We start from the raw sequence: 17,269 nt of genomic DNA on the forward strand, positions 1-17,269 counted from the left end.
ATCAGGCAGTAGGGGTGGAGCACAGATTCCCCCGCGGTAGGCGTTCCAGGGGCCCCACACTTTCACCCATGTCGCAGGCTTACCTCTCGCCACATACACCACCTTTTCCCGAAACATGCACCAGTCCATATGCTCCTTCCAGGCCGAGACTGTCGGGGGGCTCTGGGATCCCCACAGCTGGGCAATATCACGCTTGGCCACCATATATCCCAGAGTCACCCACCACGTCTGCGGCACCGAGTAGTCGGTAGGCTCCCACACATTCAACAGGCATCTCCTCGCTTCGGGCAACAGCGCCACATGCGTGACCACTCGCAGCACCTCATGCACACCTCGCCAGAACCCCTCCACTTGCGGGCACTCCCAAAGGATATGCAGAAAGGTCCCCAGCGCACCACACCCACGCTTACACAAACCGTCCTCAGCATAGCCCATACGCAGGAGCTTTGGCCCCGTCATATAGACCCTGTGGAGTATCTTGAGCTGGACGAAACTAAGGCGAGCCGGTATGGCCACCTCTTTCGGGGAGGCCACCGCGGAGATCCAGTCCTCGTCGTCCAGCTCCAGCCCATCGGCCACCCAGGCCCCACGAAGGACAGTCAGCAAGTCTGAGCGATCGTTGATTAGTTTTTTATAGATCAGTGAGATCGTGCTGTCAGGGACGTGTCCGTCCAGCACTCTATCCTCCAGGGGGGAGCACTCCGGGATGGAGGCAACGTCCGGAAAGACGGAGCCCAGCGCATGCCGGACCTGCAAGTACCGAAAGTACTCGCTGCCCTGCAACTGAAATTCCGTCTGCAGCATCTCGAACGTTTTAAATCCTCCCCTCGTCCAGAGATCCCCCACTCTGCTGATGCCTATTAAATCCCACTTCTCAAAGCCCTTCGAGGTCCACAAGGAGCCCAACCGCTCAGATGCGTATAGTGGTGACGCCCGGGTCAAACGGTCCTTCCACCCCATTGCAGTATTAGCCGCGTGCCACACTTGCACCATGACACGCGTGGGGCCCGTCAGGCGAGCGTCGGGCGCGCTAGAATAGAGCGCTCGATTATAGTCACCACCTGGAAGTAGCATCCTATCCATTTCAAACGCAGGGTTTAAGGCTGGCCCATATAGGCCCTGATTAATTGCGGCTAGCTGGGAGGCCCAATAATACCGTTTAATATCCGGGAGGGCAATCCCCCCATCATACCAGGGGAGCGTCAGCTTAGCCAGGGCAATACGTGGCCTCCCGTACCAGAACAGGCGGCGCTGCAAACTCTCCACTTCTCGGAAGTAGCGCGCTGGGACAAGGTCCATCGTGTTCTGTAACGCGTATAGAAAACGCGGCAACGACATCATTTTAAACAATGCCGCCCGGCCGAGCGGCGAAAGCGGCAAACGCCGCCAGCGCGCGACATCCTCTTTCAGACGCTGGAGGGGGGGAAGCAAGTTCAGATCATACCGAGCCTCCGGGTCCAGAGTAATGAAGACACCCAGGTACCTAAATCCCTGCGGGGCGACCTGGATCGGACAGCCCCGCGGGAGGATAGGAGCCTCCCCAGAGAGAACATACACACACGATTTAGCCCAGTTGATGACCAGACCGGAGTTACGACCGAATGAATGCAGAACATCAACTAGTACTATGAGTGATTTACGTGGGGAAGCTAGGTACAAGAGGATGTCATCAGCGTATAAGGATACGCGGTCCTCATACTCGGGGGTCCAGCGGAGACCACGGATGGAAGGCTCCCACCGCAGCCACTCCGCCAGGGGCTCCAGGGCAAGTGCAAAAAGGAGCGGCGATAAGGGGCAGCCCTGTCGAGTGCCTCGGCCCAGCTCAAACGGAGCCGATACTCTTCCGTTCACCACCACCTGCGCCAATGGGCCCGAATATAGCAATTTGACCCAACTGATGAACCCTGGGCCAAATCCAAACTTCGCAAGCATCGCCCAGATATATGGCCATTCAAGCGTGTCAAACGCCATGGTGGCGTCTAAGGACGCCAAAATGGCCGGCTCCCGTATAAACGGGGCACGTGCGAGCACACCGTGCAAACGCCGCAAATTAAGGGCCGTGTTGCGATGAGGAATAAAGCCAGACTGGTCCTGATGAACCAGATCGCCCACCACGCCGACCAGCCGATTGGCCAGTACCTTAGCGAGAATCTTGGGCTCCGCATTCAGCAGCGAAATGGGCCGATAGGATGTAACCCGGTTCCGAGGTCTCCCCTCCTTGTGGATGACCACGATTGTAGCCAGACGCTGGTCCGGCGGGAGGGAGCCCACCGAGTGTGCCGCCAGGAACATAGCCCGGAGGTGGGGTGCCAGCGTATCCGGTCGTAACTTATACAACTCGATAGGGAGACCATTCGGACCCATGGCCTTGCCGGAAGCGACCGAGCGTATGGCGAGGGCGATCTCGTCGGAGGTGGGAGCGGCGTCCAACGACACCCTGTCCTCCCCAGAAAGGGAGGGCAGCGCAATATCACTGAGCAGGGCGAGGGAATCCTCTTCCGAGCAGGGAGACACCGGGGAATACACCCCATGGAAATAATCCGCAAAGCAGGAGACAATTTCTTCTGGCTCAGTCACACACACACCATCCGTTTTCTCAATCAGCGGGACCACACGATTCGCTCTCTCTTTCTTGTCCAACCACGCTATAAGCTTACCAGCCTTATCACCCACATCATACAAACGCCCCTGTTGCTCTCTACTGAGGCCCCTGGCCGCCTCCGTGACGAGGGCCCTGTAGGCCGCCTGCTTGAGTTGGAGGACATGTAATGCAGCATCCGTCACCCCACCTTCTAAATTCCCCTCCAACTCGGCTATTTCAGCCTCCATCCGGGTCACCTCCTCCCGCTCGCGCCTCCGGGCATGGGAAATGAGGGATAGGGCCTCTCCTCGGAGTACTGTCTTGAAGACCTCCCATAGCGGTATGGCCGAAGGCACAGACCCCACATTCTCATCAAAATATCGCTGAAGGGATTTAATCAATGCAGCGCGAATGGAGGGGTCGCGCAGGTACCAAGGATTGATTGGGACCACCCTACCCTCACCCCTCGGAAAGACATCAAAGTGCAGTAGGAGCGGGGAGTGGTCCGAAATACCCCGTGGCAAATGGCGTACCTCTCCCACCCTCCCAACATAGGCCGCCGGGACAAGGACATAGTCTAGTCGTGAGAGACTGCCATGGGCTCCCGAGTGGAAAGTATACTGTAGCTGCGCGGGGTGTTTTAAACGCCAGCAGTCCACTAATCCAAATGTATCTAAGAGGCCGGGGAGCCACGCCTGTGCCCGGGGGAGGTCCCTAGGGGGGTGACGATCCAAAGATCCAGATACCACCGCATTGAAATCCCCCCCCCACAACCAAAAGCCCCCCCGGAAGGCCAAGGAGAAGGCGCCCAAGGTCCGCAAAGGTGGTCGACTGCAGCCCCGGTGGGATGTATATTGACACAAAGACAACCACTTTGCCCTCCAGTCTTCCCACCAAGACCGTATAGCGTCCCCTATCATCGTGGAGCACCTCATCAATCTCCAACGGGAGCGAGTTCTTCACCATGGTGCCCACACCCCGTGAGCCGGACGTAAAGCCCGAGTGAGCCACTAGGCGATAGCCACGCCGATTCATGGCACAGAAGGAGTTACCAATGAGGTGTGTCTCCTGCAGAAAGACTACATCAGGCGAGATTCGCTTCAAAAATTGCAGGACCACACCCCGTTTGATCCTGTCCCCCAGTCCGTTCACATTCCAGGATAACAACGTTAGTTCCCTACCCCCCATCATATACAAAAGCCCTCATTCGTACCCCGGAGAGCACTTTAAAACCAACACAATAATAAGTTTGCCTTGTGGTAAAAACGAACAACACCCCATCCCTACCCACCCACCCCAACAGAACTCCCCCCCTCCCTGCACGAGCCCAAACAGCCCCCCCAACGTGCAGTGTGCCTGTCGCCCCATGTGTAGTTAGACTAACTAAGCCCCCTAGAGGAGGAGGGAGAACCCCCAAGAGACCCAACACAATCTCCATAGGAGGGGAACTTACAAAAAACTGACGCAGAATTAGAAGTGGCATCATTTTCGTCCAGAGTGAGGCCCATTATGAGACCATCAGTCCTGATCCAGCGTGCCGTCTCTTCGAAAGAAACAAGTTAGTTATATATTCCTTACCTCAGAATTACCCCCAGGCGTCGGACTGGATCCAGAAAGATTTTTCGTCAGCAGTACCTCTGCGCGTCGGAAGGTGGAGTCGGTTGGCTCCACGTTAGTCGTCGGCTTCGTGGTCGCCAGGATGACGTTGTGGCAGCTACTTAGACGCCGCCCTCGCGCGCTGACATCCGTTCTTTCTTTTTCCGCGCCAGCCAGCGCAGATCCGGGAAGAGCGGTACCTCAGTCTTTTTTTGACTACCTTTTTCTCGACTTTGGCTGACGTCTTTTCGAGTCTTTAACTCCGTAAGGTGCACGAGGGTGCCCGGTTTTAAGACCTGAGCATCCTGCCATTGCATGATGTCGTTGACGGATCCGCACCGCGTGTGTCTTTTCTGCCTGGAGCACGACCATGAAGTAATGCTCCGACTGCCAGTTGTTGACGCCTAAGGCTTTGCGTGAGCGGTCCAGAAAGCTGCTCTAACACCGGCAGTCATCTTCGCGCGATTAAGGTCCTGCTCCAGAGGGAGGTCGAGGGACTAGTCGCGGAGCCATCGTCATTCCGGCTCGAAGTCATCCAAGTCTTTGCACTCGGGTTGGGTAAGTCGAAGCATAAGAAGTCGAAGAAGCATCGTAGCACTTCGACTTCCCCTCATCAATCGGCCGATCCGACGAGGCGCACGGGTTGTGCCACTCCCGCGCGTGGAGCCTGAAGGGTCGACTCCGATACGTTCTACGAAGTGATGCACGCCATCTTTGGGCGGTACGACCCCCCCCGGCCCCCCTTGGATCCAGGCCTTGATCCAGATCGGCGCCAGTTGACCTAATTACACCTCATCCGGGGCCGCTTCCAACGGCATCACTATCGTGCCAGACGGCGGTTGGCCCTCCGGCCGGCGTCACCTCAGCCTCCTTCCCGACATGGACCCGGAGCTGGACTGGCGTCGACCGACGCCAGATCCGCCGCCGGGTGGGGTTTTCGTGCCCCTGTTCACTTTTGGGGCCTCTTTTCAACCACAGTGGCACCCTGAGGAGGATAAGGAGGACTGGGAGGGGTCAGGGGACCCTTTAGCTGACCAGCTTGAGCAAGATCAGGACTGGAGAGAGGAACTGGGGGATGCCAGTGGTCTTGACACTTCACCCGACCTTGGCATGTTGTCTCCTCCTACCGTGGCTATGGAGGAGGGAGCGTCATACGCTGTGGTGTTACGTAGGGCGGCTGAGGCTCTCAACCTCGAGCTTTCTACAGTGGCTGTCAGGACTAACCTCCTGACTGAGGTGCTTCAACCGGCGGTGAGCTCTTCGGAGCCCCTGCTTCCGTTCAATGAGACCCTCACTGACATCCTTTTGGGCACCTGGTCCAGGACCAACACGGGGGGGCTTCCGTGAACATGATGATGGACCGACGCGACCGCCTGGCTCCGGGCGACCACACTTTCCTCTCCCAACACCCCACCCCGGAGAGCTTGGTGGTCCAAGCCTCAATCTCCAAAAGCGCCTTCCCTACCTCTCCACCAGAAAGGGAATCCAAGAAGCTGGACCATTTTGGCAAGAAATCTTTCTCTTCCACCAGCTTAGGACTCCGGTCCGTAAACACGGTATGTCTCTTGGGCCGTTATTTGCACTCTACGGTGGCACAAGTGCTGCCTCAGTGTCCGAAGGAGGCCCGGGCAGTGCTCTCCTAGGCTGTCGCCGGAGGGAGAGACACAGCTAAGTTTACAATTCGCTGTGGACTGGACACCGCCGACTCTCTGGGCAGGACCACTTCAACGTCAGTAGCACTCGGATGCTACGCCTGGATGAGGTCCAGTGGCTTTTTCAGGGGATGTCTAGAAGACCTTGCGGACATGCCCTTTGATGGCCGTTGCCTCTTCGGTGACAAAGCAGACGCCCTAGAGTGCTTCAGGGACTCACGGGCTACGGCCAAGTCCTTGGGCCTCTCCGGCGCAGTCTGCTTTTCTCCCCTTTCGTGGTTACGGAAGGGGTGCCCCGCTACGTCCCACCCAGGGCCACAGGCCGCAGCAAGTTACCCAACCTTTGTGGGAACCAACGTCATGGTTCAGGGGGCCAGCGGGCGGGCCAGTCCACCAACCCCTCCTCTGCAGCAGCCCCCAAACTCTCCTAGTCCGTTCTTTCAGGCCCATCAAACGTCAGTTGGCGGTGGGATTCGCCATCACCTCCCCCCACTGGTGCACCATCACTTCGGACAGGTGGGTTTTGCAAATAGTCCGAAGGGGCTACTCCCTCCTCTTCGAGACTACCCCTCCAGCCATGCCACCGCAATACCACCGCATGTAAGACGATCATCTGGCCCTTCAGCAGGTAGTTATGGCCCTCTTGGCCAAGGCTGCTATCGAGCGCGCTCCTGTCCCAGAAGTAGGTCGTGGTGGTTACTCCCACTACTTTTTGGTTCCCAAGAAGAACAAGGGCCTGCATCCTATCTTGGACCTCAGGGACGTCAATCGCTTCCTCCGGAAGGAGAAGTTCAAAATGTTGATGCTTGCTCAGGTCTTGTCTGCCCTCGACCCGCAAGACTGGATGGTAGCGCTGGACTTGCAGGACTCTTATATCCACACCCCCGTCCTGCCGGCCCACCGGCGTTACCTACGGTTCACGGTAGGCCACGAGCATTTCCAGTTTACTGTGCTCCCCTTTAGCCTTACCAGTGCCCCTCGGGTGTTCACGAAGGTGATGGCGGTGATCGCAGCTCATCTGCGCATATAAGGGGTCTCAGTCTTTCCCCTATCTCAACGACTAGTTGTTGAAGGCGGGATCGCCCCAGGCAGTCGTCTCCCACCTCCAGAACCCGGTCGACCTCCTGCAGTTGCTGTGGTTCTCCATCAATGTCCCGAAGTCGCAGCTGTCATGCCAGGTGGCATGTGTGAGCTCTGCAGTGGGTCCTGAAGTTCGAAAGGGGGCAGCATCAGGGGAATCTGTCCGATTACATCCAGATCTCGGAGGGCACTGCTCAACAACTGCAGTGGTGGCTCACAAACCAGGATTGGGTCAGTGGCAGGTCCCTCTCCTTCCCCAACCAGAATTCACAGTGGTGACGGATGCCTCCCTTCTGGGTTGGGATGGCCACATGAGAGAGGCGGAGATCAGAGGCCTCTGGTCTCCAGCGGAGTCCGGGCTCTACATCAACTTTCTGGAGCTCGGACGATTCGTCTTGCACTGAAGGCATTCCTTCCCTCTGTCTGGGGAAGAGTAGTGCAGGTGTTCACGGACAACACCACCGCCATGTGGTATTGCAACAAACAGGGCAGGGTGGGGTCGTGGACCCGATGTCAGGAAGGCCCCATGGCTGGAACGTCAAGGCATTTCCTTGGTGGTTCAACACCTTGCAGGTTCTCTGAACGCCAGGGCGGACGAACTCAGCCGCAGGTGCATGATGGATCACGAATGGCGTCTTCACTCAGAGGTGGTGCAAGCTCTTTCAACAGTGGGGACAGCCTTGGTTAGATCTATTCGCCACCGAAGAGAACGCGCAATGTCAATAGTTATGCGCATTGGAATTTCCAAGGCGGCACTCACTCGGCGATGCTTTTCATCGCGAGTGGTGCTGCGGTCTGTTGTACGCCTTTCCACCTATACCACTTCTGCCCAGAGTGCTGAAGAACATCAGGCGCGACTGGGCCCAGGTCATTCTGATGGCTCCAGATTGGGCACGAAGAGTTTTGGTATCCCGAGCTGCTCAACGTGGCCATCGATCCTCCAATCCGGCTGTCTCTTCGGGAGGATCTTCTGTCGCAGCAGCAGGGGACGGTCCTCCACCCGAACCTGTCCAGTCTCCACCTCCTTGTGTGGAGATTGAGCGGCGGCAGTTGACGTCTTTCGACCTACCTCCTGAAGTTTGTGATGTAATCTTGGCAGCCAGGCGTCCCTCCACAAAGACGGTATACGCCTGCAGGTGGAACAAATTTGTGGCATGGTGCACAGCAAAGGCTGTGGATCCCCTTTCTGCCTCTCTTTCTGAAGTACTCTTGTTCCTACTCTCTTTAGCCCAGCAGGGCTCGGCTCTGGGCACTAACAAGGGCTACCTTTCTGCCATCTCTGCTTTCCTTCGGCTGCCAGATCAGCCTTCTCTTTTCACGTTCCCGGTAGTTAACTGTTCCTTCATAGGCTTAATGCATCTTTTCCCTCCAATTCCATTTGTTATGCCTCAGTGGGACTTGAATCTTGTGCTGACTTATTTGATGTGCGCTCCCTTTGCGTCGCTTCATAATTGTCCTTTACGTCTTCTAACTCTTAAGACTGCTTTCCTGGTAGCCATCACTTCTGCTAGAAGGGTGAGTGAGCTCCAGGCTCTTTCCTCAAAACCTCCTTTCCTGTCTGTCCATCCGGACAAGGTGATTCTCAGGACCCGTCCATCCTTTCTTCCTAAGGTAGTCACTGCCTTCCACATCGGGCAGACCATTACTTTGCCCACCTTCTATCTGCCTCCGCATCCTTCGAAGGAAGAAGAGAGGCTCCACCCTCTGGACCCAAAACGTGCGCTATCCTTTGATCTGGATTGCACGAAACAGTTACGGGTGGATGATCAACTGTTTGTTGGCTACGTGGGTGCGAAGAAGGGTCGGGCCGTACACAAACGCACCATTTCTCGATGAGTTGTGTTGTGTATTAAGTCTGGTCACTCTCTAGCTAAAAAGGAGCCTCCAGTGGGGCTGTGCGCTCACTCCAACAGGGCGATGGCAGCTACTACTGCCTTGGGAAGAGGAGTGTGTCTAAATGACATCTGTAATGTGCCCACGTGGGCATCACTGCACATGTTCACCAAACACTACTGCCTGGCCAGCCAAGTCCAGAGAGACGGCTTCTTTGGCCGTTCTGTTCTCATGGACTTTCTGGTGTGATCTTGGTTCGCAGACCCACCACCGGGTTGGTATTGCTGGGGTATCTATTCTAAGGTAAGGAATCTATAACTAACGTGTTTCTTTCAGATACACAAGTTACTTACATTCGGTAACGATATATCTGTAAGAAACATTAGTTAGTTATAGATTCCTGACCGCCCCACCCATCCTCCCCGTTCTGCGAACTGATTTCTAGGGTTAAGGATATCCTTTCAGGGCCCTAGTTTTGTGCACCAGTGGTCAGTGTCTTGCATGGGTCTGCGTTTCTGGCATGGAAAGTCGTGTACAGAACTGACGTCAGCACACGAGGGCGGCGTCTAAGTAGCTGCCACGACGTCATCCCGGCGACCACGACGACGAACGCGGAGCCGACCGACACCACCTTCTGACGCGCAGAGGTACTGCTGACGAAAAATCTTTCCGGATCCAGTCTAACGCCTGGGGGTAATTCTAAAGTGAGGAATCTATAACTAATGTTTCTTACAGATACATTGTTACCGAAGGTAAGTAACTTGTGCGATAGAAAAATACTAGAGCGAGAGATTGCCGGGGCTTGTTTGTCCATTCTGCCACTCTGACATTTTCTTGGTAGTTCACATACCAGCTACAGCTTCCTGCATTTTGGGGTTGGGTTGGATATATTTTTTCGGTGCTGATTTTGGTTTCCAGTCTAGCCATGGAAACAACTTTTCATGGGATGTGTTGGCTGTAGATATGTATGCTCAGTATTATCCTGCCATCTAGGGTTGGGCTAGGGCGATTACAAGTTGATTTTCTTGAAAGAAGTCTTCGAGTCACGGGTATAGTGACTTCTCCTCCGGTGTGTATTGCGTATGTTGCTCAGCTTCTTTGTTAGATTGTTTTTTTCCGCCACCAGGTTTGGACTCCGATATAGCAGCTCAGGGACCGAAGCTTCATTTCTCATTTTGCAGGCGCTCAGATTTTTATCTTCAGTCCAATGCATTTCTTATCCGAACGACAGCAGTGGGTGTTATCGATCACTTCACGGCGCCCGCCCGGGCTCAGGCGTGATGTTCCACAACTTCTTTGTCTCCATTCTACAGGACTACATCAATGAGGGATGGAAAACATGCCCTTCAGCTTTTGCCCTAATTGGCACGCCAAGTACTCTCGGCAACATTAACATGAAGTGTGCTATCTGTGTTTGTCACCTGCGCACGGAGAGACATCATGTGAGGGGTGTTGAGCGTTCCAGTCGAAGAAAATACTTCTGCAGTGGATGGAGCATCGTTTGGCCCACATAACAATGCAGCGATCCATAGAAGATGCACCGGATATAGTCAAGAGCCACAGACTGTGCCTTCAGACGTGCAGATGCTGCTGGTTAGCAGTGGGGATAGCTCCGACTCAGACACAGATTCCATACAGGGGCACCAGAGTACCTCGGCGAAAACGACCCAAACCACCCAGGCATTCGGAGCCCCACTGCCTTTGGGACATGAAGGTCCCCATCAACAGGTGCATACATACAAATCCTCTCTGCCTGGAAAACCTTCAGCTACCGTCAAAAAATATAAAACATTAAAGTTTGTTTCGGTGCCGGCACCGAAACAAACCACATCAGAGCAACTGAAGTCAAGCAAGGTCTCGGAGCCAAAGCAACGTACATATGATCTGAAAGAAGCCTTGAAGCTGAAAGATGGTCTATCTTCAAAGCCTTCGGCCTTAAAACGGGTGCATAATCTGGCGTCATTGAAACCACAAACACAAAAGACTGCAACCAGTAAAAGAGGCTCTTCGACGTCTTCCACATATTCAGTGTTGAAAAACACTAAAAGTAGCACAGAGTCACAGCAAAAATAATTGCATCCCATTCTTGAGCACTTGACAGACAAACTAGACAAAGAACAAAATACTCTTTGTACACCCAGACACGGGGAAACTAGGTGCCAAGCCACCACCACCACCTGTTTCCCTTCCACTTAAAAAAGGACAAACTCTTTTGAGGAAGACCTTGCTGGGCCTCAACCAACTCATCCACTAAATAAAAAATGGCGGGACAGAGGGACAAGTCCCATTTGTTGCCCTCCTTTTCCTCCTCCAATTCCTTCCCCTCCTTTGCCATCTTCACCTACTGTAACTTCAAGGCCAGTGCAAGCACCCTCTCCAGAATACTTGCCTTCTTAGCAACCACTTTTTCACCAAATCAGTCACATACTGGTGATAATCAACCTGAAGAATACAATATCCCTTATTTTCACATTCTCACAGGGAGATCTCAATACTGCCCCTGATCCACTGGATATTGATACTGATCCACTGGATGATGCTTATCTTAGTATCTACCCATCAACACCGCCACCACCTGATGATACATCATCCTATCATGACATTATCAGTAATGCTGCTGCACACCACAAAGTAACCCTACACACCATCCAACAAGTAGATAATTTCCTGGTTGAAACACTTAATATTCCACAAACAATAGCTCAATCGCTCCCTATGCTTAAAGTGTATTATCGTCCACACACAACATATTTAAGCAGCCAGTTAAATCTAGGGTCGTCACCACTTGTACTGAAAAGAAATAGAAGGCATGCCTATTGGACCCTGATTACATTAAAGGCCAAGTCACACCAGAGTCATTGATGGTACACAAAGCCAGGAAAAGAGTAAATTCACAGGGTATGTGCCTCTTAAAAAATTAGGAGAGTAGGAAATTTGATGCCACAGGTAAACATGTTGCAGCACAAGCAGCCAAACACATCTGTATTGCAAATTCTGAGGGGCTACTCTCCTGATACCATCGGGCCACATGGAATGAAACACAGGAACTACTGCAGCACCTCTCTGATCAGTATCAACAACATGCAGCATAATTGATAAAATACGGCAGGGCTATATCTAATGCCACTATACAATGTTCCTTAGACTCTGCAGACACAAGCGCCCATCAAGTTACCAGTATCCTCATCCGACACCATGCATGGCTGAGTCTCCGGTTTCATACCGGATGTACAACACCTGCTCAATTTACCTTTTGATGGACAAACTCTATTTTGGCATCAGGTGGATGAAATGCTAGAGAAGTTTAAAAAGGACACAAACTGCTAAAGCAAGAAGGGCCCTGCAAACATATAAATACTGTGGTTCCTTTAATTGGGGTCTATACTGGGGTGCAACCAGAGGAGGTTCCTCCACTGACTCCGGCAGTGGCAATAAATAGCATGGCTCCTATCCGAGTCAATCTACATGGGGATCTTTCTATAAAACAAATATATAAATAAAGGTAGAGGCCTTGCAACCATTACCAAAACTCCCACCCTCTAAAACAGTGACCACCTACACCTCCCCCAACCAGTTGGGGGAAGGTTACAACATTTTTATCCACAATGGCAACACATCAGCAAACACCAATGTTTTTTTTGTTTGTGTTGTTTTGTTTTATATAGTGCAAACTCGACCCGAAGATATCAGTTATATGAGCGCTTTGCATGAGCACCAGTTTCGTTACAGATGGACACATTCATTTTTGTTAGGCGCAGGGAGATTAAGTCATTTATTCAGAATCCCAGGAAGTTGAGCGTCCCTGCAGAGACTCTAACCCGGTTCCCCAGCTTCGAGGTCGACCGCTCTGGCAGTAAGGCTACATCCTCTCCCCTATACTTCTAACCACATATTCCTCACCTTGTGCATAGAAAAAATATCAGTACCTCCAAAAAAATGAGTCTGAGTTGACTCAAACCAAAACGTTCTGCTCGACCGAAAGGGAAAAATGCCCCTTTTGAAGGACCAGACTGTTGAGGCAGTAGTGCTTTGGGAAATTGTATACTGACATCCATGTGGCTGCCTGACAGTTGTCCAGGACAGGTACTCCACATGCTAGCGCAGTGGCAGCTTTGGTCCTAGAGGAATGTGCTTGCAAGCGTTCTGGGTGATGCTTCACATTGCACGGCAGGTCTTTATTCAGAAAACAATTCTTTGAGAGATGGTCCATTTTTGCATTATCCTGCCCTTCTTTGCTACTGAAACCCCTTCAAAGAGCTGACCATCCACTCGCTGGTCCTTGGTTCTATTGGTATAGAATTAAGGAGCCGAAAACGGGAGGTTCTCTTCCTACTTAGAGTGATGAAATAGAGCAAAAACCACAAAATATGCCTTACACTTTTACAGGACAAGGTTTTTTCTCTCCTTCAAAAAGGGGCAATAGAAATGGTACCCTTACAACATCAGGAACACAGAGTATACTTCCTTTATTTTCTCATTACCAAAAAGGTCAAAACATTAAGGTCTGTCCTAGATCTCAGGCCACTCAACAGGTATATCTCCTCATAACACTTTCACATGGTCACACTACAAGGTGATATAACTGCTAAAGCCAGGATATTGAATGACTGCATTAGACCTCAGATACATACGTCCCTAACCATATTCATCTAGCACACCGCCGTCATCTATGTTTTCAACACCATCCATTCAGGGTGCTACCCTTTGGATTCACTACAGCTCCCAGGAGTTTCACAAAGTGCCTTCCAGTAGTGGCAGATCATCTCAGAAGGGAGGGAATACATGTTTCCCCTACCTAGATGTTTAGCTCATCAAAAGCCCAAGCTACCAACAGTGTCTTCAAGACACTCAAAACTTTATCAGCCTTCTGCACCAACTAGGGTTTACCCTCAACACACAAATATCTCATCTGCAACCATTGCAAATTCAGCCTTTCCTAGGTGCAACTCTCAATTGAGTTACAGCTAAAGCTTAACCCAGTCCGGAAAGAGTGAAAAAAAATTCACAGAAACCTTACCTCTTTTTCAATCACAAGCTCATCTCACACGCACTTATGGGGCTTTTAGGCATGATGTCTTCTTGCATAGCCATAGTACCACAAATTCAACTACATATGCGTCCACTTCAACACACTCTGCAATCTCAATGGTCTCAAGCGGAGGGGCATCTACAAGATCTGTTGTTGGTAGGGCCAGCAACTCATTAAACTCTGTAAAAAGTAACAATTTGTTGCAAGGCCGGCCCTTCAAAGCTCCAATTTTGCAAATAACCATTACCACAGATGCATCCCTTCATGGATGGGGAGCACATATGCAAGATGTCACAATCTATGAAAATAGCTCAGACACATCTCCTGATCAATCGTCTAGAGCTACTAGCAATTCAACGAGCCCTTAAAGTTTTCCGCAATCAACTACACCAGAAAGTAGTACTAATACGAACAGACAATGTTACTGCAATGCATTATAATAAAAAACAGGGGCAGTAAACTCCTCACAGCTATCCCTCCTACTATAGCCAATCTAGCACTGGGTAACCTATCACAAAATGCACTTCATAGCAGAATACCTACCTGTGATGGATAACGACTTTGCTGAAATGCTCAGCCAAACGACACAGCAGGTGAACGAGTGGAAGATCAATGTGTCACTACTCCACAATTACTTCAAAAGATGAGGGACGCCTCCAGGTTCCCCTACCCCAAATCCAAAGTCATTGCCCAAAGGATGAATTAGTCAGGAGTATTTGCTTACACTTTTTCTCCTCTCCCACTCATTCCATATGTAGTGCTGCAGTTAACATAAACCTCTTTAATACTAATCCTAATAGCCCCAGCATTAGCGTGGCAGGGATGGTTCACAACCCTCCTGCAACTGTCTTTAGTGCCACACGATAAACTACCTCTTTGGCCACACCTACTAACTCAAGATCAAGGAGGAGTGATGCACCCTAATCCCAAACAACTCAATTGATCGATTTGGCTCCTGAAATCCTAGATTTTTTATATTTAAAACTACCGCGGGACGTTGTCAAGATGGCGACCGAGTAGGATGTGGGACTCGGTCCTGTGGCTGCCCGCCACCCTTATAAGCATCGATATAGACAGTCAAATTACAGAGCAGAATGCTGGAGAAAGCCAGGAATCAATATTGCCCCCTTCCAGGTCTGGGTTGAGCAGGGGGTGCCGTTTTACTGCCCCTTGAGAAATCAGAAGTCAGAGCGGAGTCCCTGGGGATAATCGGCAACAGCAGGGGCCGAGGGCCGAGGGCCCGAGAAACGTTTGTTTAGGTAGCAGATCACGGTGGAGGGGGCCCTGAAGCTCCGATTAAGAGCGGAAAACGGCGGAGCCCAGAGGGGAAGGCCCGAACAAAGTGGCGCCAAACACAGATGGCGAAAGCCTGCGTGGGAGAAAGTAGACCTCCGGGCACAGAGGTCGTGGTGAGGCCCGCAAGCTGAGCAAGGAGCAAAAGGCAGATGTGTGGACCTACAATAGAGCTGGGAGATACCTGAAGGGGCACTAAGAAGCTGGAAGGCATGGTGTAAGTCTGTTGGCACTGGGACGCAGGGCCTGAGACACCGCTGCGGAGCCTGGGAAGCCTCGACACTAGCAGTCCCCATAGGCCTAGGTGGAATTTCAGCAGGGGGCCAGGAGGCAACTTGAGAGACTCGGAACAGGCCTGAGCATAGGAGAGCCACCTACACAAACAGTGGGAGTACAGCTCAAACATAGAGCGCCTCCTTACTGGGAGCAATGGTTGTCAGGGGAAGCGGGAGGAGCATAGGCCCCTAGAAGAAGGAGGACTCAGCCCTGATGGCGTCGGGTCGTACCAAAAAAGGGGCACAGTCGAGGACAGGTTCTCGAAGCAAGTGGCATCGCAGGAGGGGGACACACTGAAAATGGTGAGTAGAGCATCCTCACCCTCAGGGGAAGATGCAGAGGCACCGGTCACTCGACCCTACTTGAAATCACTGTTCTCCTCCCTGAAGGAGGACCTACAATAGCTTAAAAAAAAAAAAATCTCTCAGGCGAGATGCAGGCAATCAGAAAGGATGTGAATAAGATCAGGGATCGGGTGGACACCCTTCAAACCCATGGGACTGCCCAAGACAAAGAGATCGAACAATTGCAGCAGGAAATCATTCGACTCCATAAGCACCATCTAGACAGAGGATCTCGAAAACCGCTCGAGTCAGAATAATAATCAGATTATAGGAGCCCCACGCAACGCGGATAAAGGAGATGTGGGTAGCTATGTCACAGAGCTGTTTGCCCAGATATTAGAGTACACTCCAGCAAATGAAATCTGTTTAGACAGAACACCTAGAGTAGGGCTTGGCAGCCCAGGGCAAGTACAGCCAGCGGACATTTTAAAATGTGTACACAGTTTCCCTCTAAAGAAAAGAATCTTAAGAGAAGCCAGGGCAACCCCTCAAGTGTCCTTCCGGGGTAATCCGGTACAGCTGTATCAGGACCTGGCAGCCTCCACGCTTCTTAAGAGGAGGGAGTTTCGGCCGGTTACCGCCTTTTTGAGAGATCCCATACTCTTGGGGCCACCCCTTCCGGCTGACTTTTCGCTGGCAGGAACATCATCATCATCTACGTTCCCTGAAGGAGGCATGCACATTGCTGCAGATTGACACAGAAAATGAGGAGAAAGCTGGTACAGAGAGGCGAAAGGCGTGAGCGACTGGGTATTTGCTATGGAGAGGGGTCACTCCTGAGTGAGAAGTCTCCAGACCGGACTCTGAGCATTGCATTGGAGTGAAGAGCCCTCCTGGAAAAGCTCTCTCAAGACTCGGGTTCACAGGGTCCCGTCGATGGCACAAGGTTGATGGGGGCGTGGGGGGGGGGGGGTGTGGGGGGGGGTGGCTTGGGAGGTAGAGGCTGAACACAGAGGGTGATGGTCAAGTCTCCTGGCTACGTTTTTCCACTGGTCTGGGGTTGGAGCTGTTGGCCCTTCCTGCATTCTGTGGACTCATACTGTACTTTGTTTTGTTTGGAGGAACATTTCTGCGTGCTTAGCTTGTCTTTAGTTTTTGACAACACTACATGTAGGGTCAATGGGACCTCGTACTGGGAGGGGACAGGGGAGAATAAGAGGGGCAGGAGAGGGAGGAGGGAATGAAGTAGCATGTCCATTCAATGTCTCTTATGGCGGAAAGTGCTGAAAGTGAAAGTATTGACTCTCAAAGTGAAAAGGCTCAATAACCCAGTGAAGAGAAGGTCCATTATCTCCTACCTAGAAAAGTCACAAGCAGACATCTGCCTACTTAAAGAAACGCACTTGATCTCCAGAGATTAACATTGGTTGTGAACCAGGGCCCCCAACAGTTTTTCTCCTCACTGACACGTAAGGATGCAAGGGTGGCTATACTCTTAGCGCCTGCATTTACAGGGAAAGTGGGAGCGAAAATAGCAGAAATTACGGGCCCTCTTTTGCGGCATCAAGTGCATGTAGTAACACAATTACTGGCAGTGGGTTCCATCTATGCCCCAAACGAGGGACTTGAAAATTTGCGCAAGGCG

The 17,269-nt window shown here is 52.0% G+C and overlaps 1 protein-coding gene across 2 annotated transcripts in view; it reads left to right on the forward strand.

Annotated features, from left to right (window-relative positions):
* The window catches only part of TMEM87B (transmembrane protein 87B), a 388,295-nt gene that overhangs the window by 312,665 nt on the left and 58,361 nt on the right, over nt 1–17,269 (forward strand). The gene's annotated exons all lie outside the window — the stretch shown is intronic.

Source organism: Triturus cristatus, chromosome 6, assembly GCF_964204655.1.
Source record: "Triturus cristatus chromosome 6, aTriCri1.1, whole genome shotgun sequence".
NCBI classification, from domain to species: domain Eukaryota; kingdom Metazoa; phylum Chordata; class Amphibia; order Caudata; family Salamandridae; genus Triturus; species Triturus cristatus.